Source organism: Dermacentor albipictus, chromosome 6, assembly GCF_038994185.2.
Source record: "Dermacentor albipictus isolate Rhodes 1998 colony chromosome 6, USDA_Dalb.pri_finalv2, whole genome shotgun sequence".
In the NCBI taxonomy this organism is placed as follows: Eukaryota; Metazoa; Arthropoda; class Arachnida; order Ixodida; family Ixodidae; genus Dermacentor; species Dermacentor albipictus.
In genome coordinates this window covers 18,512,220-18,539,581 of record NC_091826.1, presented here as the reverse complement: position 1 = coordinate 18,539,581, position 27,362 = coordinate 18,512,220, and the positions used below count along the sequence as shown (strand labels likewise).

General features: G+C 47.0%; 1 long non-coding RNA gene across 1 annotated transcript in view; it reads left to right on the top strand.

Annotated features, from left to right (window-relative positions):
- The window catches only part of LOC135896317 (uncharacterized), a 150,943-nt gene that overhangs the window by 34,324 nt on the left and 89,257 nt on the right, over positions 1–27,362 (top strand). The window contains exon 2 of the long non-coding RNA XR_011515057.1: positions 89–246. This is a non-coding gene — a long non-coding RNA (uncharacterized lncRNA). The remainder of the gene's footprint in view (positions 1–88; positions 247–27,362) is intronic.

Below are 27,362 nucleotides of genomic sequence, written 5' to 3'. Positions count from 1 at the left end.
GCTCCCAACAAGTCGTGCTCTTGAGTACTAAATCATAGTGTTGTCTGGTGTTCTATATTTCGAATGATCTATTTCTCTCTCTTTTCAGGCAATGCCTGACAGCGCTCGCTTCCTTCACCACCACCACCAACGTCGTCCACGTCACCATTATCGTCATTCTAATTTATGCCTACTGCAGGACAGAGGTCTGTACGAGCGATCTGCACTTATCGCTTCATGGCTGGCCTTCATGGGGGTCCTTCACAGGTAACCGTTTGTAAAGTTTTTTCGAGTTTCTGCAGTTTAAAATTTACGTCAGCATTTCTCTATCCAGTAAATCACCCGAGAAAAATGGCGCCAGTGGATAAACAATGCTTTTGTATATGAACTCAGTGCCTCGCGCAAACAGATTTGCAACACAGATCAAATAACTTGCCCCAGTGAAACGAACACGCCCCTAGGAGTTCGGGTATTTAATTTTGCGGCACTTAACATCATCCTAGCTAACGTACAAACGCTATTGAGCAAGCAGACAGACGATTGTGGGAGTGGAGTTTGAGTATCAGAAAGGACATAACTGCACGACGATTACAAGTTGAGTGCCTTCCAAAAGCAAATTAGTTTTGGCAGGCCGCTAAAATGGCATCGTTAATTAAAGTGTGAAAAAAGAAAAGCAAACAAAATGGAGCGCTTGAGCTGTGCGTTCTTCATCACGTGCACCCGTCTGTTTTCTTCGCGCTGTGGTTAAACGTGTTCATTTCGAATCTTCTTCCATCTCCTCTTTTGCAAACTGCGCACGTGAACACAATCGGACGCACCATCGCGAAGCAACAAAACTGAAACTATGAAGCAGATAGCGTCCTAGCTGTGGGAAAACGTCTTTAAATTTCGACGCCTGGGTTCATCTTAGCAGACGGCGGAAGGGCGCCTCCCCCCCACTCCACACAGGAAACCGCGTTCTGCCGTTCTGCGTGCGTAAAAAAATAATAATAAAAAAGGCGGCCGCGGGCGCAACTCGAGCAAGGACCGAGCGCTCGCGGAGCCATCCCTACCTCTCGCGAACGGCGCCAAAAAAAGCAATAAACTACAAACACGGCGCGCAGCTTACAAGCGCGATGTGTCTCATTGCCACTTGCGCACGTTCTGGAAGCTCGGGCTGCTGCTTGCCGCCCGAACCCCCGCACAGCTCGTGCTCGCGGCATCACTGCTTTCATCTTCGTGATGCTCGCCATTGGCACCCCTCTTTCTCGTCAGCTTTTGCCCTCCTCTGAGCGTCAGCTGACGCACACGTGCTGCGAGACGCGCGGCTGCAGCGGCAGCTCCGTGCTGCGGCGTCCGGACCCTCCCCCCCCTCCTCCCCTCAACCCCCCGCGTCCCCCCTTGTCCCTTTGCACGCGGTGCTCAAACAACACGATTCGTGGCGCGGTGGCCGAAGCACAGTTGGACGGCGTCTCGTCGGTCTCCATTCGCAGCAGACGAAAACAGCGCGCCGTCCCGGAGTTTTCTGCCGTCTGCTCGTCCGCCTCCGCCTGTTCGCTCGACATCCGACCGTTTGTTCTTGGCTTGGCTCGTGTTGATTTTACAACGCCAGGCCCTGTGTTGACGCCTCGCCCTCGTGCCCTCAAGCCAACCTCCCTCTCTCTCTCTCTCTCTTTTCCACGTCGTCAGAAGCCATCTTCAGCATCCGTCTGTAGCTTCTGTATACGGCTCCTCCACGCATCTTCTGCAAGCTTCTGTATCCGTGCTGTCCTCGCCGTCCGTCTTTTCTCTCTGGAGCAGCATTGTCTCTTCCGCAAATACATATTTTCTTTCCGCGCTTGCGCTCTTTGAGTCGTGACCCTCGTGCCTTGTGGCAGATTCTTTGAATTATACAAAATAAAAATGATAATAACGACCCTGACCTCGCATTCCACACGCCAATCTCTCGCTGACAGCTCACGACGATTGGACAGCGAGTGTTCTGTACACAGTGAGAAGAGCAGACAGGGGGCCGGTGAACATATGCCTTCTGGAACCTCGCACTTGTGAGCAGGCGTCCTCTTTTATCTTCTTTCTTTCTTTCCTTCTTTCTTCCTTTCTTTCTTTCTTTCTTTCGTTATAGGAGGTTGCAGTGTGTTCTAAATAGTCTAAATCGTTTGAGGCATTTTAGAATGTGTTGATTAGGTAGGTAAACCCGTAAAGAGGAACGCAGCAACACATGTAAGGCACACACATAGTCTGGGGTAGGAATAGGACAAGACAAACGAGGAAAATTAGAACCACATGGTGCACTGATTGGAAAGCTCTCAGCAACGATCACAACCGCCTCGTTTATTACTACTGAGGCTATATAGAGGCAGTGAAATTTGTGCGGCAATAAGTTTTATTGCAGCGATAAATTAAGGCGTGATGTTCTGCTAAGGCCGCAAGGCGGAGCAAGGTTAATAATAATAAAGAAAGGAAAGGCCACTTGGTTAACCTTTCCACAAGACCAAAAGAGAAGCCACCATATATCGAAAACCAAATCCTGACCACACGTTACGAACTGCAAAGTGCATCCGAAGCGCTTGTCTTGTTTCTGCCCTCTTTCGTTCCCTATGAGGTGCGCTCTTGCCAAACCTGTAAGCATGAATCAGCTGTAGCCTAGCAACACGTTCTATTAATCAACGGCCGGTGCCTTGCAACACTTTCTTTAATGCCGCCACTTCTTTCTCTACGCCTCTTAGCATGTCAAAGAATGAGAAGCAAAATGCGTTATGGTCATTAACGCAACACAAACCAAAGTTAGCCGAAACTTCAAAATACAAGCAAGATGGGAGTAGCCCTCAACTGGAATTTCCGCGGCTCTAGAGGCCACATGCCATTCTCTAATGCACTCGTAATGAGGCACCCAGTAGCTGCCCAGCATCGATGTGAAGTAAAGGAAATCGGCGCGCCAAGGTTGCCAAGGCTGCCGAACTTGCTGATGGCATTCTTCTGGAAACGCAGCAAGGGTTATCACCCAGAAAAGCCCTGCAACCGAGCCCCCGAGTCGCACCGCTTCCTGCCACCGGCTCTTAACCGGGGCGTCCCTCGATCGCTCCGAAGTACTACTGCACGCAACTAAAGACATACATCTTGCATGTAAGCGAGAGGCGCTCCCTTCGGGAACAGCACGTGTCACCGCGTAGTTGCTGACATAGCATCGACGTGAGCGCCGAGGAACGGGTCGGCGAGTGACGTGTGTTTATGTTTACGTAGGCGGAGCACGCGCATGCGCACTCCCTCGGAGGCTTCTTCGCTCGTTCAGAAAGCGGGGCACTTGCGGCAAGTGTTAGTGGAGCAGCGCTTCCTGTCTCTAAGACCATTTTCTCTCTCTCTCTCTCTCTCTCTCGCTCTCCTTTCCACACTTTAACGTATGCCTCTAAGGCCGTACTAGTGCCTCCAAATGCGCATGGCGATGCGGCACGTGTGGTGTCTACTCATATTCCGTGCCACTCCAACAAGATGTAGACTTCCCGGTATTGCCAGATGGTTCTCTCAAACAAACGCCATGGTCTATGCGCAGCTGAGCTCGACGGGGACTGGCAATGAATACACAGACCGTCGTTTCGTTTTACGGGGCCGGCTGCGCATCTATAAACACAGTTTCCGCTATCGACTCGGCGACAGCGTGGCTTTATGTTACATTGTTCCTGACGGCGCGATCACGCCGCTTCTGTTCGTGTTTACAGGATCCGCTCGTGTTCTACACCGTCACGTGCACACCCTGCAGCTTGTTTAGGTTGAGCGTTATAGATTCGAAAATGCTTGCTTCAAGATGTCATTGCTTGCTCGAAAGGTTCGCGTGCGCCGCGCAGATGGTGTGGCAATACGCAAAATACGAGTTTCCGTTAAATGCGATTTGCGTTCGATGGGGTAGAAGCGATGGCTCGGTATATTGGCGGGATATGGACCAGTGTAAGGACTGCGAAAGTAACGCGATTCATGCTGAAAAGTAAGGGCCCCTACTTCGCATTCGGTCGTTCCGATCCGTAATCATATACAGACTAGCCTCTCAAGATGCTCTTTTCTACTGCAATAACTGTATTTGGTGCCGTGATAGTCCTTTGCGTTGAACAGAACCAGCTTCAGCGCTGCTATTAGTACTATTGTTGTCTTTTTATCTATCGTGATCTTTGTCTGATTGAGTTCTCTTTTTTTCTTTTTTTCTTTTTGCATTCTCCCATTGCGGGTTTAATTCGAGCAAATCGATGACGAGTTTGTGCGGGTTACCAGTAATCGAACCGCGTCAGCCGTCCACCGCCTGTACTTATTCAAACTCTTGCCCTGACGTGCGGAAACCATTTTAGGGTATCTTTGAGCGCACTAAAAGGCGTTCGTGTTGTCCACTTCTCATCTCTTGTGTCCGTGTCTGCGCGCCTTACCCCTTCTTTGCAGCATGAACCCTTACCAACTAGCTCAGCTTTCTGTCGTTCTAAGTGGTGGGTTTGCTAAGCCGTAGCGCTGTCTATCAATAGCTCGAGACAGGCACGTACCCAGGATTTTTTTTCGGGGGGGGCCCAGCACCTCCATCATCATCATCATCGTCGTCATCATCATCATCATGTTTTATGTCCACTGCAGGACGAAGGCCTCTCCCTGCGATCTCCTTCTAGCGCCCGCGAAGTTCCTAATTTCATCGCTCCACTTAGTGTTTTATCGTCCTCGATTGCGTTTTCCTTCTCTTGGCACCCATTCTGTAACCCTAATGGTCCAACGGCTATCTAACCGGCGCATTACATGACCTGCCCAGATACATTTTTTCCTCTTGATGTCAATTAGAATATCGTCTATACCCGTTCGCTCTCCGATCCACACCGCTCTATTTCTCTCTCTTAACGTTATGCCTAGCAGTCTTCGTTCGATCGCTCTTTACGCGGTCCTTAACTCATTCTCAAGTCTGCCCCATATGTCAGCACTGGCAAACTGCACTGATTGCACACCTTACTTTTCAATACTAATGGTAAGCTTCCATTCATGAGCTGGCAATGTCTGCCGTATGCGATCCAACCTATTTTTATTCTTCTGTGAATTTCCTTCTCATGATCAGGGTTCCCTGTGATTAATTGACCTAGGTAAACGTACTCCTTCACAGTCTCTAGTGGCCGACTGGCGATGCTGATCTCTTGTTCCTTTGCCCGGCTACTTATCATTATCGGCATCTTCTGCATATTAATATTTAACCCCACTCTTACACTCTCTCTGTTAAGGTCTCCAATCATTTGTTGTAACTCGTCTGCATTGTTGTTGAATAGAACAATGTCATCGGCAAACCGAAGGTTGCTGAGATATTTGCCGTCGATCTTTACTCGTAAGCCTTCCCAGTTTAATAGCTTGAATTCTTCTAAGCACGCACTGAATAGCTTTGGAGAAATTGTGTCTCCCTGTCTGACCCATTTCCCTATAGGTATCTCCCTGGTTTTCTTGTATAGAATTAAGGTAGCTGTAGAACCTCTGTATATATTCTTACGTGAAGGACGAGCCAGTAAGACGAGTAACTATTTACAGATTATATTTACAACAACGGTTGCAGCGCTGACCGGTTAGATTAACAGCGCGAGCCCAGTTCGTTCTGCCTCCTCTTTTCTAGAGTGATGGCGCCCACGCACCTCGTTCAAACAAACAAATATCATACGCATGTAGCAATATTTTTCAAGCTTTTTACGTAAGCGTTCTGTAATCCTTGATTACGTAGTGCCTCTAGACTGCTGGTATCTCTACTCAATCAAATGCATTTTCGTAATCTATATAATCCACATAGAGAGGCTTATTGTACTCTGCAGATTTCGCGATAACCTGATTGATGACATGGATGTGATCCATTGTAAGGTATCTCTTCCTGAAGCCAGCCTGTTCCCTTTGTTGACAAAATCCAGTGTTGCCCTTATTCTATTGGAAATTATTTTGGTAAATATCTTATATAATACTGGGAGCAAGCTAATGGTCCTATACTTTTTCAATTCTTTAACGTCTCCTTTTTTTGTGGATTAGTATAATGTCTGCATTCTTCCAGTTTTCTGGGACCCTTGCAGCCGATATGCACTTCGTATAAGGAGCCGCCAGTTTTCCAAGCATTATGTCTCCTCCATCTTTGATTAAATGGACTATTATTTCACCTTCTCCTCCCGCTCTTCATCGTTTCATGCCTTGCAGGGCCCTTCTGACCTCATCGCTAGTTATAGGAGAGTTTATGTATCCTGTTCATTACTGTTTCTAAGCGAGGTATCGCGACTCCTCTGGGTACTGTATACAGGTCAGCTTAGAATTTTTCCGCTGCTTTTACTGTATCTTCGAGATTGCTTATGATATTATCCCTCATATCTTTTAGTGCATACATCATGGTTTGTCCTATGCCAGGTTTCTTTTTTACTGATTTCAGGCTGCGGTCATTTTTTTTTACGGCTTCTTCAGTCTTTCTCATGCTATAGTTTCGAATATCAGTTATTTTCTCCTTGTGGATCAGTTTTGACAGTTCCGCGAATTGCGTAACGCTGTGCGGCCGCCAGTACCATACAACCACGTAGAGCGCAGGACTCTGCCATTCTAGACGTACTGCGCTCACCGAGAAAGGTTAGAAAAACACCCACATAAGCACAGCAGAGAAGTGGCTACGTGAGGCGGTTCGACCGATAACTGTAGAAGCGTCATTCAAAGCAAGTAATTATTCTCCACTTACGGCGGCGTTTTCTCTACTTCCTTTTTAAATAAAAAGATGTTGATCCATAAATAATCTCATAAGCAACTGTTAACATTTTTATTATTCGCTTTTGCTTGCAGTTTGGTTGTTGCGTTGGCTCTCTCCCTTAGTAGATCGCTTAATTTCTCAACTCCTTGCGATTTTCGTTTCCAGTTTCCAAGTTTGCACGAAAAGTGCTATACAATTAAGGAAAAACAGACGAGGTAACGGGCGACAGTCATCTTGCTTATGGGTTTAAGGGTTATTGCAGGGTTTCATGAAGGGCGCTCTTTCAAAAATCATTTTATTGCCCACCTTATCTAACCCATGTCACGTGTATATGGTTCCGGGCATCTGCGAGCGTCGCGGCGAGCCGTAACTCAAGGAAATAATGAAGCAAAGGGAAAAGTTAAACGCAATTGGCGTTTTCTCCGGCCGCAACTCGTTCCATGAGAGTACAGACCAGCTGAGTAACAGCCGCAACCCTCTCCTGGTCCCAGGATCAGCCTAAACAAAGAAGGTTGAACTAAAAAAAGCGACAGCTATGCGCGTGGCGGTTGAATAGATGGTGACAACTGAACGCATCTCGAGTTAATCGCGCGGGTGCGGAATCTATGAGAAAACTGTCCTTCACATTACAATAGATGCCGATAACTACCGCCATCTAAAAGGAGTGAAAAGGGCAGCATAAGGCTGACCGATGAACAGCTGCCAAGTGTAAACATTAATGTGGCGGCGCTTGAGGAATGTGTGAGGAGTGGTGGCATGGGTGGGGAGGGGGGGGGGGGGGTATGCCACTTGATTTCGGGGGGGGCCCGGGCCCCCCCGGGCCCCCCCCTGGGTACGTGCCTGGCTCGAGAAACGAAGGTCGAGGCCTCGTCTCCCCTCCGGTAAGCTGTGCGACAGCCGTTGCTCTCAGAGAGCAACGTGCGTGCAACTACAATGAGTGAGCGTTTGTGCAACGGCAACGAGTTGCAGCTACCTTGGACACACGAATGCCTCAAGGCACGGGTCGAGCATATGGCAACAACACCAGCGCCTACGAGGCTGCCTTTCATGGCGTGCTGCCGTCGACTCAGCACACGCTCAAGCTCGGATGACAGAGAGCAGAGAGGTTTAGCGTGTCGGTGTACGTATTAGTACTGCTTACGCAATAAAGAGTTACTGCGGAGCCGTAGACAGGAGCAGCCTCGTTGGTGGCGCCATCTTGTTGTGGAGTGCTTAACCAGAAAGGACACAGAACTATCTGCAGAGACCAACCATGTTATTTATATTCAGATGCTGGTGTAAAGCATCGAGGTCAGCATAATCGATAACATACTTTTTTTTTTTTGCTTTAAGCGAGAACATTCATGTAATACAGGAAGTTTCTAAGGCGCTGTGATTCAACAAAGCGGGTAACGAGGTGCCGCGGACAGCATCGTCGCAACCATTCGCGAATCCGGCAACCTTGTATTCCGTGAAGGGTTTTGTGAGCACAAGCTAAAACTCTCTGTCGACAGCTGTAGAGGCGCTGGTATACAGCGGCATCCTGTGAGGGTTTTTTTTTTTTTCGACTACAAAGCGTTAAAAACGTTTATTGTGCTGCTTCATTTCTCTCGCAGAAGTGAAGCAATGGAAGAGAAGTTCACTATACTCTAATGATAGTTAACGTCAACGAATTTGCTCCAGCAGATAGGACTAACATGGCGCTGTGGTTGGCGTTCCATACAAAGGGAAGAGGACCCTATAATCATAATCACCGTTGTCGTAATGATGATAATAATAATAATAATAATAATAATAATAATAATAATAATAATAATAATAATAATAATAATAATAATAATAACCTGCCATCGATCGACGTCGCCGGTGTTACAGTATTTCGTCAACCGTAATAAAGCAGTGGACAAACAATATCTTCCAACCAAACTGAAACAAACGGTTTCATTAGAACGGTTACAATGCAAAAATATAGGAATTGGAAAATAGCAAGAAAGTTAGATACGAAATGAAACACCGAGCCAGCTGTTAAGGGAGGGAACTCATCAGAGTCACGCATTCGAAAATGTTGTCTTCGTTTTTATCTTCACGATAGCCTACTTTAACGTAGCCTACACCTTCCCGCTTTTTCGCCATTCCCTAAAAAAAAAAAAAAAAGATGCCCTTGATAACTGCGCTAGAGCCGATATGGGATAGATTCGTTGTTGTTGTTGTTCTTGTCACCTTGTTACTATTGTTCGCGGAGTGTGACGTAAGTACAGTACGTATGATATAGGTTAATACTTCCTTGGTAAAAGGAGAGAAAACAATAACAAAGTAAAAATACCACTAATAACGCCAAGGATAGGCGAGAATCCACTGTCATACTACCGCGATTGAAAAGGTAGTAATACGAGAGCGCAGCCTTACGAAAGGGCTCAAAGTTATAATGAGCGACCTGAGGAAAATAAAAAACTAATTAAAAAGATAGCGCTCTGTTGCACTGCGCAGCACTCTTTCTCGCTACTTCATTTTTGATCAGGCTCAAGCAAAGCCGGACTCGCTAGCTTTATCTTCCTTCTGCTCGAAAAGAAGCCCGCCGGGAACGGGCGGTCGAGCATGACAGCGGCAGATACGAGAAATCGCGCGGCAACGCGCACATTTACAGCTGCGCATTCGACAAGCGACCCTGCGTGCTGCCGGCATCTGTCCTTTTTTTAGGACCGACCGTTGCGTTATATTCCGCCGGGGCTCTCCGAGGCTTGCGACATCCACCGCCGGCCGCCACCACCACGCGGCGCCACCGTGCTTCTCTCGCGTACTCTCGCGGAGCACGCGAAGTGCCGTGCCCTTTCCCAACAGGCGAGCGTTTCGCGCGCGGCGACGTTGGTGCCCGTTTGGGAACCGTTACGCGATAAACGAATCCAGACGAACGGTTCGCTGGGTTATAAGCGCACCGAACGAGTGGAGAGCGCGCGCTTTGGCAACACTGCTTGCGAGGCCATTTATCTCTCGGTGCATGTTTGCTTTCTTTGGTCCCCCAAAGAGCGCGTCCTTCCCCCGTAGTTTCCGCCCCCTGCTGCGGTGTTGCCGTTGCTTCCAAGGGCTGGAGCGCGCTTGCCTAGGGAAAGAAGGAAGGAAATACATCCACGAAAGAGAAAACGAAAAAGCGTGCGTCTACTTGGATTTCGAAACTAAACGCCGAAGCGATGCGGACGATGAACGTTCCGTGTTGAATAGAAGACGCAGAAACTGTAGGCATATTTATGCCAAATTCCTTTCGGTTTGAATCGTTGAATGAATCTCATAATTTTTTTTAAATTTGTGACTGCTCATTAACATGGTCGTTTCAACTTTTTTTTTTCGTATTTGGTTCATTCCTGCATAAGTATTAATATCTGTGCTACTCCTACAACCACCTGGTCCTTGGCCCATCTCGCATTGCGGGTATTTGCCATGTTCAATGACCATCGTCGTCGTCGTCATCATCATCATCATCGTCGTCATCGTCATTATTTTTTTTTTCTTTTCTGCTTCGACTCTGATATTCAATAACGACCCAAGGGGTCATGTCCAAAAAAGACAAAGCGATCATACGCAGAGGGAGACGACCACTCATGTTAACAATCACAGCGACGACTGGTTTTCGAAGCCACAGCAACAACTTGAATTGATCAACACCGATCAGCAGTGGATGGACGAAGTAAGCACCATCACCGAGCTAATGTTTCGTCCAGCGGGCTCATCTTCTCCCAATCGAAACCAGGTTCCCTGTCGAAGAGCTTTTGGCTCTGGACTGACGCTTAATTTTTTCATACAAAAAAATTAATGAAGAGGTTTAACTTACGGCTTTGAGCGGGTGCCCTAGTTGGAGGGCTGCGGATATACTTTGACAACCTGACCTTCCTTAACGTGCGCCCATCGCACTGTGCACGAGAATTTCGGCATTCCCCCACCTCTACTACCAGAAACGTGCAAAATTGAACAAGGAGTTTACAGCTGACCTAGGACTGAAGCTTCCTTTTAAGATCTAGTTATCACTTTTTTTTTTTTTTGCGTGCATACAAGTTTGTATACTGGAATTCGTCGCGCTGTTTGGCTGGGGGCGCCTGTCTCCTTCTGACGCGTACCCCAGCCAAGCCAATCAGAATTTCAGCAGCAGACGAAATGACGAAATGGACATGTCCACGAGGTGGACACTTACAGAATACACCCCCTCCCCCCTCCCTGCAGGCACGCCTAGCATGCTACACTCCAATGCGATCATAGACGGACACAGCTAACTCATTCTGCAATTGCAACCACTTTGCACTCCACAGGGCCGCGCCAATGACCGCACTAAGCGTACCTCGGGGTTCGCACTTTGCAACACAACTGCTTGTTGGCCTAGTTGGTGCTTGCTAAAGGAAATGTTTTTGCCGCAATTGAACGCTCACAAAAGGAAGACACATAAAGACAACACGGGCGGCACTTCCAACTGATTTATTTTGGGCTGTGACCCAAGAATATATGTATACACACACGCATGCGCTGGCTGTTCACAGATCTACGTAACCCAGCGGTCAAACAATCTAGTTTCCGATCTATAGAGCACGATATAGAGCACGATTTACAGAGCACGATAGCTTCAACGTGTGCTTGGACCGTGGACTAGTGCCGCTGATACGCATCGGTCTCAACGAGATACTTTAAAATTGTATGTTTTTTGCCTTGCGCGCACTCGTTGGGTGCCGCATGTCCCATGCGCATCCCTTCGCTTACTATTGCTGAGAGAGATTCCAGCGGCAGCATTCGCGTGAGAACACGTGCAGATATACGCAGAGCTTGTTCCTTGTGACAAGCAGCCGCTGAAGCGCACTATGTAAGTTCCATGCGTGCAGGTGTAGCGGTTCAAAGAAACAACCTTAGATGTATCACGAGACGCCAACGAACAAAGACACCAAGGACAACATAGGAGAAATTACTTGTACTTACTAATTTAATTAAAACATTGATAAATTCGCATTACGGGTGCACGCGTAATGCGAAGGCGTGGGATCGTTCGCCACCTGCGGCAAGTTGTTTTTTTCATCCACTTTCATTGCCATTAATTTATCACTTCTTTAATTCAATTAGTAAGTACAAGTACTTTCCCCTACGTTGTCCTTGTTGTCTTTGTTGGCTTCTCATGATACGATTACTAAAAATCGGGCCCTTCGGTTAATCCCCTTTCTTAACGTTATATGCAGTTTAAGTTTCGTTATTACTCCCGCTTGCTTCTTGAGACCCAGGTAGAAAATGCGTATGGTTACTCACCTGCTTTGCTGACACTTTATCCTTTTCGATCACTGACGACGTCTCACTCAATTAATCCCCGCATGAAATATGCCCGTGTAGGCGCGGAAATAGGCACGCGAGTAATAAGTACTCGGACTAGGCCCGTAGATACGCATACTAGCCCTCCGGTAGTCCCCGAGGCGGTGTAAGACATGCGCTCTTTAATCGCAACGCGCGATCTACCAGATAAAGCAGCAATGGTGCGCAACCGTCGGTCCGCTGACGGCAGCGGATTATCTCTCGGCGGGACGCTTCGAGACAGAAAAGGTTTTATCTACCGTTGCTATGGCAACCGGCGCTCGCGGGAAATCCGAATTCTATGACAGACGTGCGCTCTTTCTGCAGCGCCATCTCTCGGATGTTTTGCCGCTGTTGTCGGCAGCGTGCGATAGGTTCCTTTCCGTCTCCTCCGGTGACCTACTTTCGCCGCGTCGCTCAATCATTTTCGAGTTTCCCGCGAAGCGTCGGTTGCTATGCCAACGGGAGATAACATATTTTCTGCGTTGAAGTTGCGTCGTACCCCCGATAGTTAGCCGCTGTCGTCAGTGGACCATCGGTGGCGGGCGACGCGATTAGTTTATCTCGTCGATCCCGCCTCGCAGGCAAACCCAGACATATCCCCACCTAAAGAGTAGACTATATACCTTATATCCTGGCCCCGAGGTGAGTAACCCGTCGACACCTATACGAACCTGGTAGTCGCAGTAGCCGAGGTAAGTACCCAAATAAGATCCGAGTAAGCCCGGAGTTTCTGAAGTGGAGTTTCAGAGTTGGTATGCTTGAAGAACTTTGCTCTTTACTGTGCGCGACAAACACAATCTTGAACTGTTCCGCTTATGTGTGCTGAAAATTCAGTTTTATCAATTGTTATACGGACGCGATAGAAATACTCTACCCCAAATCAGTTAAAGAACTGATATATAGATAGTTTTTTAATGTGCCCCGGGCATCGAGTTACACTCTTGTTTCTTGTGCAGAACTTCCGGTTCACCTCCTGAGACGACCGGAGAGGAAATTCAGAACAAACCAGAAAAAAATGGCTGTGTCTTAGGTAAGGTTAAGCCCAGGATGCGAAGCATACTAGCCTTTATTTTAGTTGTTGAACCACTGTTTAGCCTGGTGAACTGCTGTTGCTTGGCTATATTTGGTTCGGCTAGACGAAGAAACAACTCATGCATTACTGCTTCGCCTTCAAGAGTGGAACGCGACAGCGTTCCCGTCGACCCGCCAAGGGGTGTAAGACAATGGGCTACAGGGCAGCGACTACGCGCCCCGCATTGGACGCGGTGAGCGTCGAGCAAAGCAGCGTTCGGCGCGGCAACGAAATGTGCGCCTGAGCAAGAGACGCACGCCTTAGAAACAGCGCGTTTCTAAGGCAACACCGCATTCACTAGAGGCGCTTTTGTACCGCTTTGAAGCGTTGTACTCGTGGCTCAGTGGTAGCGTCTCCGTCCCACACTCCGGAGACCCTGGTTCGATTCCCACCCAGCCCGTCTTGCAAGAGTTGAGCCAAAGCCACTTCTCCTCTGTCGTGACGTCACGGTGTCACGTGATTTCATGGTCACCGCCGCGCCTGAGGAGCTGGGTTGAGCCCTCGTAATATGCTTCGCATAAAAAAAAATAGCACAGTGCTGCGGGTTAGGGTGGCGTTAAGGCAAAGAATTCACCAAGCCCATCGACGAATACATCAGGTAATAGGAATGAAGGAAAAATGATTTATTGGCTTAGTTAAACGGCTCCGGTTACGGAAGCCCACCCCATGCAGGAGCAAGTTAAACGTCCGAGTTCACATCGGGACCCTCTCTCCTACTGCACGAAAAGTCTACGCTTGTAATACCATTGTACTCCCTAGGCGAGTCGACTAGGGAATCTGATGACTGTCCAGAAGCAAATCACAATCGTCGAATCCGTTGCGATAGCACGCCCATGCTATCGCAATGCTCCGCAGTAACCCCTCCTCCGAAGCCTGATGGGATGTAATATGCGGCAGGATAGCAACGTGCGAATCCAAGGTCGCCGTCGTTGTTCAGTAGTAGCATTTGATGCTACTATTTGAATTTGATTTGAATTAATTAGAAATCACTGTGACGACCGGGGACGACATTCAAAATAAATTAGAAAATATAATAGAAAACAAAATTGTACAGTACAGAGTTCATGGGTTTCCTTATACGTGGTGTCCCAGTTAACCTTAGCCAGAGTTCAAAGATATGCGAATGCCACGTGGTTGGACAGACCCAAGGTAATGTTGTTTGCCGTCGTTTGGAGATATTCAGATTATTTTTTTCAATTCCGCCGAATTAGTTAATTATTCTTAATTAATTAATCAACTCCTCAAATATTATAATACAGATGGAAAGTGTTAATGAGAAAATTGTAGAGCAACATGACAAACTCCCGACACAGCTTTCTGTTGCTCAGTACGTGCTACATAAATGTGTTTTTTCCGAGCGTGAAAGAAGCCCGTGGATACACACGCAAAGTGCCTCGAGCGGCCAGTCGCGCGGCAATTTTGCGTGCATTTGCGGGATTTTGCGGAGGACGATGAGTTGACTTCGCGTGCGCAGAGGAGGAAGGCAGGGAGGAAGCGCGCCGTCTTCAGCCGCGCGCAAGGCACCGGAAAGGGGGGGTGGGGGTTCATTCTACTCCGGCTCCGGCTGCGTATGGCCCGGTTGAGCCGTTGAGCGTGGCCGCGAGAGCCCTGTCTTGAAAGCGATCTGCGACGAGTACAAAGTTTAGGTGCGCGAGGGCTGATAGCTTCGTGTGCGCTGTGTTCGCTCCGCGTTGAAGCTATAGGGCAGCACGATGGTCATTTCGCTCGCTGTTGCTGCCGCTTTCTCACGCCAGAGTTCTGGCAGCGAGTATCCGCGGTCATCGAGTGAGATGTGTTTATGCTTGCCTGTGGAAATGTGACACGATGCTTGTTAATTTAGTTAGTACGCAAATGTTTACGAGTTAATACGACCGATAAAACTACTATCCTTATACTTCGTATAACGGTCTACTGATTCGCTGTCGCAATCGATGTTTCGGCTTTCGGGTGATACTGCGACTTGTCTTCAGATTCGTTGCCTGCAAAATTGTGTACTATACATAAGCGTATATGCTCCGAAATGCTGTGAGCTATACAGGACCCACATCGGCTGCTTCACTTGCAGTGTACTTGGGAACAGCCAGCCAGTCCAGAAATGCATCCACTATAAATATTTACTGTGAAAAACAACAATAACGGAATCCACGATGCCGACTCATACTAACACCACCAGAAACCAGTTAGATGTCTATCTTTCAGCGCTATCTTCTGATAGAACTGATAGCAAGATTGAAGAACGGGCCTAACATAATGAGTAGTATCCTACGACGTATAAAAAATCATTTTAAACAATAATTTGTTTTCTTTATCCGAAAATTAAAGTGTCATCTCGTGTGCAACTTTAGACGCATTGCCGCAAGGGGAGGGGGGGGGAGGGGAGGGACTGTCGGCAGTGATGGAGTGTGCCGAAATTTGGCCTCTTTCGCGGAGCCGGCGCACCGCGAATTCAGTTCGACGCCGGCTGCATGAATCATGATAGCGAGCACAATTGCGTCGCCATCGCCGCCAACCAGCGAACATCTGCCAAACTCGAATACGGTGAGAACGCGGTGTGAGACTGACCCGCGTACGGGGGGGGGGGGGGGGGGAGCTGCAGGAAAATAACAGCTGTTTGTTTCTCGGTCGCGCTGGGCCAGCGGGCGGGCGTGCCGGTGCGTCGCCATGGCCCGGTTATCGTTTTCTTCGTCTTCTTCTTCCGCTCCGAGAAGATAATGAAGAAACGTTGCGTGACCTCAGTTAGGAGAGCCGGGGGGAAGGGGAGGTTATAGCAGGGTCAGGAGATGAAGAAACGAGCACTCCAGTTATAAACGGGAGATTGGAAGAGGAAGAAGGGGGTGGCGTTGTTGGTGCTCTTGACTGGAGCCCCCCCTTCCAGAATGAATTACAGGCGTATTCACCTCGGAGGCAGGAAAGGGTTTTTTTCTCAGCTGAGATGAAGGGGGCGCGTCAGGAGTCTAAATGCACGGCCGGGCCCGGTCGCGCACCCGGGACGAGTTTATGCGGGTGCGTTTGCCAGGTCATTTGTCGTGCAGATAGCGCGTTCGCTTGGTCCGTAATGCGCGAACGTTTTGTCAGCTCGGCGTATGTTTTGCCACCGCCGTGGAGTCGGAGCCTCCTTCCCCTCCCGAGTGCAGGAGCGAGCGCGAAGGCTCGTATGACGGCCGACCGCACGAATGCCGAGTTTCCTTAATGGGAAGCGAGTCGCTTCTGGGCTAGTCGCTTCATTCGTAAAGAAACGTAAAATTAGCGTCGGTAAGGAACAGGCAAGTCGCTTCTGGGCTAGTCGTTTCATTCGTAGAGAAACGTAAAATTATCGTGGATAAGGAACCTCATCGCAGGCGAACAATGAAACGTGCACGCCGTTTTTCTGCAAATGTATACGGCGAGGTTAACTACAGGACCGGATATCCCACGAACTGCCTGTTCGCCGCAACCCCTTCAAAACAAAACCATCAAAACAACAACAACTACTACTACTACTGTAACTATTACAACGAAACAAACATTATCTAAGAGCCAACACGTCAGTCAGGTCAGGCGCGCGAACGTGCCAAGGCTACAGAAACAACAAAAAATGCGAAGCGATCCTAGCTCCAATAAATAAAATGACTTAAGTACACAAAAAGAATAGCTAGATGAAGCAGAGACATATGAGAGTCTCATTTCGTGTATAGACCGCTTAGGGTTGCGAAACATTATCTACACTCGTTAATCGCCATAGCCGTGTCGTATACACGTTGGCACGCACGGAGAAAGAAACATGTCCGTTCTTCTTGTCACTGTTACCGCTGTTTGTGCTGCTTTCTTCGAGGGGCAGGAACGATCACGTGACTACTCGGGGCCCCCCGAATGAGGCTTTTACATCCGGCCCCGCGCGACTGAACTACACCGGCGAGCCTACAGTGTGGGGGCGCTGCGGGAGCACATCATCACGCGATGACCACTAGAAGGCGCGCGCTGCGCCAACGGGGAAAACAATATACACGCACGCGTGCATGCGAGCGCCCCCCCTCCCGCTGTTGCGTAGATCTCGCGATCTCCACGTCGCGTACGCCGCGCAGTGCATTACGCAGTACATCACGTCGTCTGCATCACGTCGTCTGCATGCATAGTATAGTGATGCTCTTGATCACCTCTCGTGCCCGGTCCGCGGGCGTCGAACACTTCGCGTGCCTCGTCGTCCTTTGCGAACTTGACCGGGCGCACGGACGGACATCGTGCGCGATTAGAGATTACGGAGCTTTTAGCTCATAGGGGGCGCGTGCCGCGTGTTCCGCGTGTGTTTAGCAGTGCGAACCGGTTTTTGGTACTGTGCGGCGCCGAGCAGAAGTGCGGAGCAATTCTTCCTGGAGAAGCATACTTAGCGCACGAGCAGTGCTGAAACCGTACGTCATTACTGACGAAGAAAATTAGCGGAACAGAAAGACGGCGCACGTAGGAAGCGAAGACAAAGTTTAACTTATCCCTTTGTCGTTCCTTCCTGTGTGCGCCGTCTTTCTGTAGCGCCAATTTTCCTCATTAGCAACGCAAGAACGACTAGTGGAAGAATTAATTCGTCTTGGCTATACGCCATTCTTTGCAGCGGTAAAAACGTATGGGGAAGAAACCAGAGGGAGTCAAGAAAGACGATGCCCGGTGGCTTTCCTGTAGGCTTGATTGCTTCCGTACGCTTTATTTACCTACGGAAGTCATGGCGTGTTACTCAGTCACCGGTGTCTTTCCTGTTTGTCTCACTCTTCCGTAAACTGTATTGTCACGGTAAAACGTGGACGATTACTCGGTCAATCAACTAGCCCACCTAACCTAACTAACACACACACACACACACACACACACGCGCGCGCGCGCTTGTGTGTGTGTGTGTGTGTGTGTGTGTGTGTGTGTGTGTGCGTGTGTGTGTGTGCGTGTGTGTGTGTGCGTGTGCGTGTGTGTGTGCGTGTGTGTGTGTGTGTGCGCGTGTGCGCGGGCGTGTGTGTGCGTGTGCGTGTGTGTGTGTGAAGAGAGAGAGAGCTAAAACAAAATTATTATTATTTTATTATTATTCTAACGTTACTATTTAACCTCTACATCAACGAACTACCAAGCATTCCTTCCCCACCTAGCATAATCAAGTATACGCCGACAACACAAATCTTGTTGTTTTTTTTTTCGCGACCGCTTCCTCGCAATACCTTGAGAAATAAATTAATGTGTATTTAAATTTATTGGCTGACTGATTGCATATAAACAAGTTGCAACTAAATGTTAATAAAACGAAGTATCGAATATTCATACCAGCAAACAAGAAACTGCTCAATGACATAACTGTTTTAGTTCAAGGGACGGGTCTAGGACAAGTAAAAACACAAAATTTCTGGGGGCCTGGTTCCAGGATAACCTGTCTTCGGACATTCATCTCAAAAGGCTAACCAATGAGTTTAGTGATGCAGTAGGCTATCTGTATAGGATTAATTCTCTTGTTCTATTATGGCTAAAGAAAGCAATGTAATACGCCCCCCCCCCTTTTTTTTTACTCTAAGCTTACTTACTGTGTATTAATTTGGGGAACAACGACTGCAAGAAATTACGAAAAATTGAGACGTTTGCAAAACAGGGTAAGGCGAATGTTCTAGAACTATCATGGCAACCCGCGACACCTACCGACATGCAACCTGTTTGGCAAGCCAGCCAGGTATACCAATAAAGATCAGTTTTAGATATAAAAAGCAATAGTCTTCAAATAGTTAACGCACGTACGCACGGCACGCACGACAAGTGAAATCTACTCTGTATATTTACAGCGTCCTTCGCCTGTGGACCAAAGTTTCCTGACCGCCGAGAACAGCTCCGGCTGCGCTGGTGCAACTGAAAACCGATCGTCGCCCGAAGTTTTTTTCCTTCGCTGTGGAAGCGAGACAGTTCTGGGGAAGGCAAATCGCCACCTGCATCACCGACGCCAGCGACAACTGACGAACAAGCAAGGACCGAGGGGGCGTCTCCCCGCATTTGGCAGCAGCGGCAGCCACCGGCACGCACGACAAGTGAAATCTACTCTGTATATTTACAGCGTCCTTCTCCTGTGGACCAAAGTTTCCTGACCGCCGAGAACAGCTCCGGCTGCGCTGGTGCAACTGAAAACCGATCGTCGCCCGAAGTTTTTTTCCTTCGCTGTGGAAGCGAGACAGTTCTGGGGAAGGCAAATCGCCACCTGCATCACCGACGCCAGCGACAACTGACGAACAAGCAAGGACCGAGGGGGCGTCTCCCCGCATTTGTTGTTGTTGTTGTTGTAGCCTGTGGCCCGCATTTGGCAGCAGCGGCAGCCACCGGCACGCACGACAAGTGAAATCTACTCTGTATATTTACAGGTTGGTCGTCTTTACTAATAAGGATTAGACTCTTTTTTGTTGCCGACCCTGCCGCTGCTGCCACGAGTACATTGTTTTCCTGAAGTGTATTTGCCTTTGCACCGCACGACATGTCGAGATGTTGTACATGCCGCTCGCTCGTGCCTGAAAATGTGCCCTCTGCCAGCTGCTGTGAATGTAAGTTTAGTTTTCATTTTGGCGACTGTTCTGGTATAACCGAAGAGGTGTGGCAAACAAAACGTGTGAAAAAAAACTGGAAGTGCAATACATGCAAACATGGCCACACTGTGGAAGATGGAAGTGAGAAGCTTAGTGCAGAAAAGGAAGTGTTAACACGTTTGCTCAAAATTGAGGCCAAACTTGACGCTCTCCAAACCTTGCCCAAAAGAATTAATGAATTAGAAGCCTCAGTGCAGCTTATCTCAGATAAGTTTGACGAATTTCAAAACCGGCTGACTGATCAAGAAAAAAACGCCAAAGAACTTTGCCAGCGTGTAGACAAACTTGAGAAGGCGGACTCGGCAAATGAAATTGCTCACCTAAAGCGTGAAGTCGAAAGCTTAGAGCGGCGAAGTCGCCGCTTAAATCTTGAAATACATGGCGTCTCTGAGTCCGTCGATGAGGACCTACCAGAAAAGATAAACGAAGTGGCTACCAAACTGAATGTACCGCATGTAACAAGGAAGGATATAGCTGCCGTGCATAGGCTGCCAGCGAAGGCCGACAAAACGCCAGCTATTATCACTCGCTTTTTGAGGCAAGAGGACCGTGACACTTGGCTGGCAAACAGACATTTGCTGCAAAAAGAGAAAAGCTTGTTTATCTGCGAAAATATCACGCGGCTCTCCCGCACATTGCTAACCTCGACAAAAGAATGGGCAAAAAAGAATGGCTACGCATACGTTTGGCATGCTAACGGAAAAGTTCTTCTGCGGAAGCAGACCGGCGACCCCGCTTTCGTCATTCGCAGTGAGCAAGATTTTATCAACTTGCAGTAACGTGCTCTTGTAGCACCCACGATGTGGGCGTTCTTTGTGTTCTTTAGTGCAAGATGATGCACTCATGTTTTGACCTTCCTTGTGAACCTGCTTTCTTAAAAAAAGACACACTTTCTTTGTTTCATCTTAACGCTAGGAGCTTAAAAACTAAACTTGATGAGGTAGACTTATTCCTAAATGACCTTAACTATTCTTTTGACATTCTTTGTTTCACTGAAACGTGGTTTTCCTCTGATGATGAGTGTGCTTTTCTTGATGGTTACGACTGCATATCCGTATGTCGCGCTTTCAAACGTGGTGGTGGTAGTGCGATGTATATTCGCTCACACTTCAAGTACAATGCACTCACAGAATATAATATTATAAATGAAAACATTGAATGTGTCGTTGTACAACTTTATGACATCCTGCTAGGAGTGTTTTATCGCCCGCCATCTGGATCCTTGAACCATTTCTTGAACTGTATGGAAGAACTGTTTGAACTAAGTCTTGAGTTAAAACTACAGTGTGCTTTTGTTGGCGATTTTAATCTCAATGTTTCATCAGATACCTCCGGCTATTCGCGCCTACAAGAGCTGTTTGTGTCATACGCATGCTGTAACTTAATAGATATGCCAACTAGGATTACTCCTACCTCTCAAAGTATTTTAGACCTTTGCATTACAAGCTTTCCGCCTGACGTTGTCAAATCGGGTGTATTGAAGTGCGATTTAAGTGACCATTTGCCAATCTACTGCATTTTACCTCACAAAAGGCCTAATTCAAATAAGCAACCAGTTTTTATCCGCCATTACTCTGAAAAAAATATCAGCAAATTCAAATATCTTCTCTCAAATCAAAGGTGGGACTCCATTTTAATGGAAACAGATGCAAATAAAGCGTACGAGGCTTTTCTTTCCTGCTTTATGGCTGCATACGAGAAGTGTTTTCCCCTCGAGCCATGGGTAAAACGAAAAAAGATAAGGAAGCCTTGGATCACTCATGAACTGCATATGAGAATCAAACAAAAAAACAGGCTGTTTGAAAAATTCCTGAATACCAAGCATGAAAATGACTTTACACTGTTTAAAAAAGTTCGAAACAAATTAAATGCAGATATTAGAAAATCAAGATTTCAATACTACATAACAAAGTTTGCAGACATTACGGGTAACTCACGGCTAATGTGGCAAACCGTGAGGGAGGTACTCTCGAAAAATTTCCAGCACAAAAAGGTTCCGTATCAAAACGACGCTATGACTGACAACGAAGTCGCAAATTTATTTAATGACCATTTCATTGCAGTCGGATCATGCGATGGGAATTCAGTTGATTCACCGTGCGAGCAGTTCATTGCATCAAACGCCGCAAACACATTGTTTTTAGCACCCACTGACGAACGTGAAGTGCTAGATATTATTCTGACACTAAAAAATGGCTGTGCTCCAGGAGCAGATGAAATTAAACCGAAACCTCTAAAGGCTGTAGGTGAAATAATCAGTTGTCCGCTCTCTCACATTTGCAACATTATTTTATCTACAGGCGTTTTTCCGCAGAAAATGAAACTGGCCAAAGTGACTGTTGTGCACAAGGGTGGCCCAGCGAACGAACTAACAAATTATAGGCCTATATCAGTACTACCAGTATTTGCAAAGGTAGCCGAACAGGTTATAAACAAAAGATTCGTCCGTTTTCTCACCGCGCAAAATATTATAGCCGATGAGCAATTTGGCTTTAGGAAAGATAGATCAGCCGAAACCGCACTCCTCGGGATAAAGGAAAAAATTCTAAACAACATTGAAGAAAAGGCACACACCCTGGGAATTTTCCTCGACTTCAGAAAGGCATTCGACTGTGTTCAGCACGATGTTCTAATAAGAAAGCTTCCACCTTACGGATTCCGTGGCGTGTCGTTGACCTTAATTGAGAGCTATTTAACGTCAAGAGAGCAATTTACTGTCATAAATGCTGCAGCCTCACACGTAAAAACAATAAAATATGGTGTGCCTCAGGGATCTATTCTCGGACCTGTACTCTTTATTTTATACCTGAATGATATTGTGAATATACCAGGCAGCGAAAACCTAGTGTTGTACGCTGATGACACTAATGTCTTTTTCTCAGGTATTGACCCCTACGCGCTCGAAAGAAAGGCTAACTATTGGTTGACCGGCTTGAGTACATGGTTAAAACTAAACAAGATGCAATTAAATGCTAGTAAGACCAAATACATTCTCTTCAGAGCAAAAGGTGTAAAAGCTCCTGACAACCTAAACTTAAACTTTGAAAACACTCAGCTGAAACAGTGCTCGCAAATTCGTTTTCTAGGTGTTCTGTTTCAAGAAAATCTCTCTTGGAATTCGCATGTTGATCAGCTTCGAAGTGATCTTTGTCGGGCGGTTGGCATTTTAAACAAATTGAGATATCTCCCGGCGTTCATAAAGCGGCAAATATACTACTCATTAATACATTCCCGTTTAAGCTACTGTTCCCTTGTATGGTTAACGACGACACAAACAAATCGAGATTCCCTCTTTGCAATTCAAAAGCGGGCGTTACGAGCTATTGGGAAAATACAGTTATTGCGCAGCTGCTGGCCCTTGTTTAGGTCTTATGGAATACTAGAAATAAGTAAACTGCACACATACAAATTATGTCTGGAAATATTACGCCAGTACAAACTAGACAAAATAACCTTCGAAACCACCTATCACACTAAACTTAGCACATACGAACTTAGGAAACAATGTATGGAAACACCTCGTGTACGCACTAATTACGGTTTTCAGAGGTTAGGATGGCAAATTCCTGACTTAATTAATCAATACCCTATTATTCTGGATACTGTACGCAGCACTCCCTCTATACGTAAATACAAAATGTTAATTAAAGCAATGCTCATAAATGAACCTTAAAGGTGAAAACTGAACGTATACCTATCACTAGTGTGTTTTGTAAATACTGCTATGGTCGAATTGTGCTTTGAAGTATGCTGTTTTGTTTTTCCGCCGAAAGCCTGTGTTTTGTAAGGATGTCTTATGCATTGTGTAAAAAATATTGAATGTGTGTTCTATTATGTAATGCTCTTTCTTGATTTTTGTAGCCTGTGGTGCCGCCTGTCATCCGGGTGGCGTGGCCTCGTCAGGCAAAGTATGCCTTTTGCCACGTCACCCTGGACAACCTTTTCGTTGTCTTAAATAAATTCTGAATGAATGAAAGATTGTCCTGTATTGTAGTGTATTGTATTGTATTGTACTATATTGTATTGTATTGTATTGTATTGTATTGTATTGTATTGTATTGTATTGTATTACGTTACCCATTGCGCAGACATAAAACACCACTATACACCCGCACAAATCATGGAAGTAAAGACCCAGACTCTATCAAATACCCCCACAATTAAACATTGTTCAGCCGGAAATTCATTTTTATGCGCCCCAATTTAAACATTATACAAACACTTTCTTTTGGAGAATCATGTCATTTCATACAAATAAATATGCTCCCTGTATTGCAATCTCGGTCGAAAAAAGACTGATTTTTATATATGTATCGCTTTTCGTTGCTTTTCAAATTTACTAGATGTATAAATCATGTGAATGATAGTTAGCATACAAGGTGCACGAAGCAAGTATGTCACAACATGTGCGTACAATGCATGTAAACATGCCTGTATGAAATGTTAAATGTACATGTACGCCGGACATCAACAGGAGCAAGAACCTCTGTCTGGCCATATGGCCTTTAGCTCTTGCTCCTCTTTCTTGCGTAACAGGAAAGAGTAACGAACAAACAAGTAACAAACTGAATCGAGAAAAAAATGCATTTTCCTTTATTGAATACGAAAAGTTGGAGTTGGGCATAAAGCTAAAGCCTCCTGTTAAAGCAATCGCAGTTAAAATACGGGCACTAGGCACGCTTTCAACAATATGCAAATCGGCACGGAGAGGCAGGCGCAAGTGCGGTGACGGTGGCAGAGCTAGCAGTGGAATCGTCATTGGCAATATTGACGTGATAATGAGTTTTTCAATTATTATTATTATTATTATTTGTTTTGTGAAGATATATACATGTATACACATGGCAGGAAAGGGAAAGAGACGTGGGGTAAGCTGGCAACTGCCACCGGAAGGGGCACAACGCCTGCCTACACTCGAGAAAGGAGGAGACAGAAACATAGAAATGGAGAATAGGAAGACGGGGAGGAAAGAGGGAAGAAGGAGAAAGATTACAAATCTTTAAAACATGAAAGAGCAAACAAACAGCATAGGTCACACGTGGCACATTAGGTCGGACACAGCTCACTATACAGGTCACGCTGCTAAAGAATGTTAAAACAAAATCGTGCCTGAGGTATTGTCATTCGAAAAATTGTAATAGGCTACAAACGTGAAGCTAAATTAGTTGCTTGTAGAAAGGCAAGGAGGCGTCATTAACGATAAGAGTAATCATAAATGCACCCCTCTAATGCTGCGGCGGAAGTATTAATGTGGTGAAAGAAGCTTTGCCTCGCAGCGCAAGCACTGTTCGATAGTCCTGCTTCACCTACGGCACTTACACGATATATTTACCTCACTTCCTGAAAAAAAAAAATGAAACCTTTATCAATGCCGTTCCTCATTATAGATAGCTCGTCAACGTCATCACGGGGGCATGCGCACATATCGCTCTCTACGTTTCTGCGAAGTGATGCCGGAAAACATCACACGTTTCAAACGTCAGTTCTTATAACTCTATGTAGGAAGCTGTCGGTATCTTCCGGTGTTGCAGCGAAAGAGACGTTACGGCACGTCAGATTAACCACCTACCGCGAGTGTCCGCAGAGATAAAAGCGTGCAACGCTTGCGGGTTCTATTAGTTGTGCTGCCAAGGCAAGCAGTAAATAGTGCCTCGTTTCGACAACTACGTATACCGACAACCCTTCCGCTGGTAACCGGATTTTTTTTTTTAATTTTCAGACCGCGCTTGCGCAAAACGTGGCGGTGAACCGAGTGTGCCGATAAACGAAGACGTGTGTAGGCACGTTTGGAATCGATGAGAGATTAATCTCGGCGCCGAGAAGCGCTATACGTTGAGAAAACGCCCGTAATAAAGGAACATCGAAAAAGAATGTCAAGTATTATAAAGTTACGCTTCCACAATAACAAGATTGCCACTCTAACGATGAAACAGGCTTGGTAAGACGGAAGAGAGACGAAATACGGGAGGTGCCGCGCCGAAGTCTTCGCAAGAACTCAATCGCCATGACGTCATGGATTTTCACAGCGTCTGCTTGCGTTCAGTTTATCGCTCAACGGTAACAGTGATCCACGTGCATTCTAAATAAGCCGAGTACTCGACCTATCAAATTTCGAAAAAAGATATAACTCCCACCCACAGAGAAATGGGAAGGTCCAAATAAGAGAAAATCGCATCAAATTGCATGACTTCGAAGTGTTTAATCGGCGCTGACGTTTTAGCGCGAAAGAAAAAAATAGATATGTATATTCTTTCTTTTTTCTCTTCAGTAATAATCAACCCTTTACCCCCGAATGAATACGAATAGAGTTTTGAAATAATACGTCACCAATTCAAATTAAATTAGTGCTGATGTATACTATGCCTTAAAAACAACTCAAGGGTTCTCATAAACAGCAGCAGCCCCGGTTCGATGTATATAGTAAAACTCTTGCTTGGGCTAATTGGTTCATGCTTGAATTAGTAAAGGCAAGGCGCAGAAGACCAGGACTCAAGAAGACAGGACTCAAGAAGATAGGACTCAAGTCCTGTCGTTTGTGTTCTTCTTCTTCTTGAGTCCTGGTCTTCTGCGCCTTGCCTTTACTAATTCAAGGATGTATATATATGTCCTTGCACCGCTTGTTGACCTTCTGAAAATGTGCAAGTTTCCAGCACTTTGAGCTAACAGTGCTGCAGCGCTCTCGGTGATTTCGTCTGCTATGCTCGATAACAGACGATGACTTCTGGCGCCAAGGCACACACCACGGAGTGCACTATACACTGCAGCGATAGTATAGGATGCGGCCACCTGTCACCCCTTCTGCGGCTTCCGCGAGTACTGCACGGATTTAGTGGTCACGGAGCGCGTCTCTTTGCCGGCCGCATAAACGCACAAACGCGACGACTGCGTCATCACACGTTCGGACAGGGGATCCCGAAGGATTACTGCGAGTCGCAGTTTATATAACGGCCGCGCGACGGAGTGCGTAGAAAGGCGAGGACTTTTCGGGGGCGGTCAGGGGAGGCGCCAAACCTGACTCGAACTGACTAGCGTTGGAGGGGGCTGCCGCGTATAGTGTCGGGTTTGTTGAGCCATCCTGGCCGAGCGCGAGAGTTCAACGGCCGTGCAGCAGCAGCAGCTAGCTTCGCCGTAGAGGCGGAAGTGTTTACGCCGGTCGGTCGTATAAGCGGCCGTCGAGAACGACGGCGTTGCTTGCTTCCTGTTTGGAGCCGCCGCGCTGTTCCTCCCAACCGCAGAGGCGACGACGACGGGCTACGTTTCGATGCGGACCGCGGGAGAGGAACTTGGCACAGCTGAGCATTCGCTGCCGAGCTGGAGTTCGTCTTTCTTTCTTTCTTTCTTTCTTTCTTTCTTTCTTTCTTTCTTTACGATTTCAGAGCCTCGCGTAACGTGATAATAAGGAAATTGCGAGCAGTTAAGGGCTGACTCGGTAAACAGATGTCAACAGCTCACTCGCCGCGCGCTGATCAGTGTGCATTGCTGTGGGAGAGCGCTTGTTGGGTAGTTAGTCACGTTTAGTTAGCGCAGTTGCACCGTAAGAACAAAGGGAGTGCTAGTTCGCCCTCTTTTGCGGGGGTAAGCGGTTTGTCCCGCATTTAGCTACATTTTCGCGAGATGTAGCTCGTATGCCCCGGGAAAGTGTACGCGCTCACTGTTCCTGTGGAGTACATCCTAACTCCGTGGGTTAGTTAGTTAGTCAGTTAGTTAGTCAGTTCTTCAGTGAGTGAGTGAGTGAGTGAGTGAGTGAGTGAGTTAGTTAGTTAGTTAG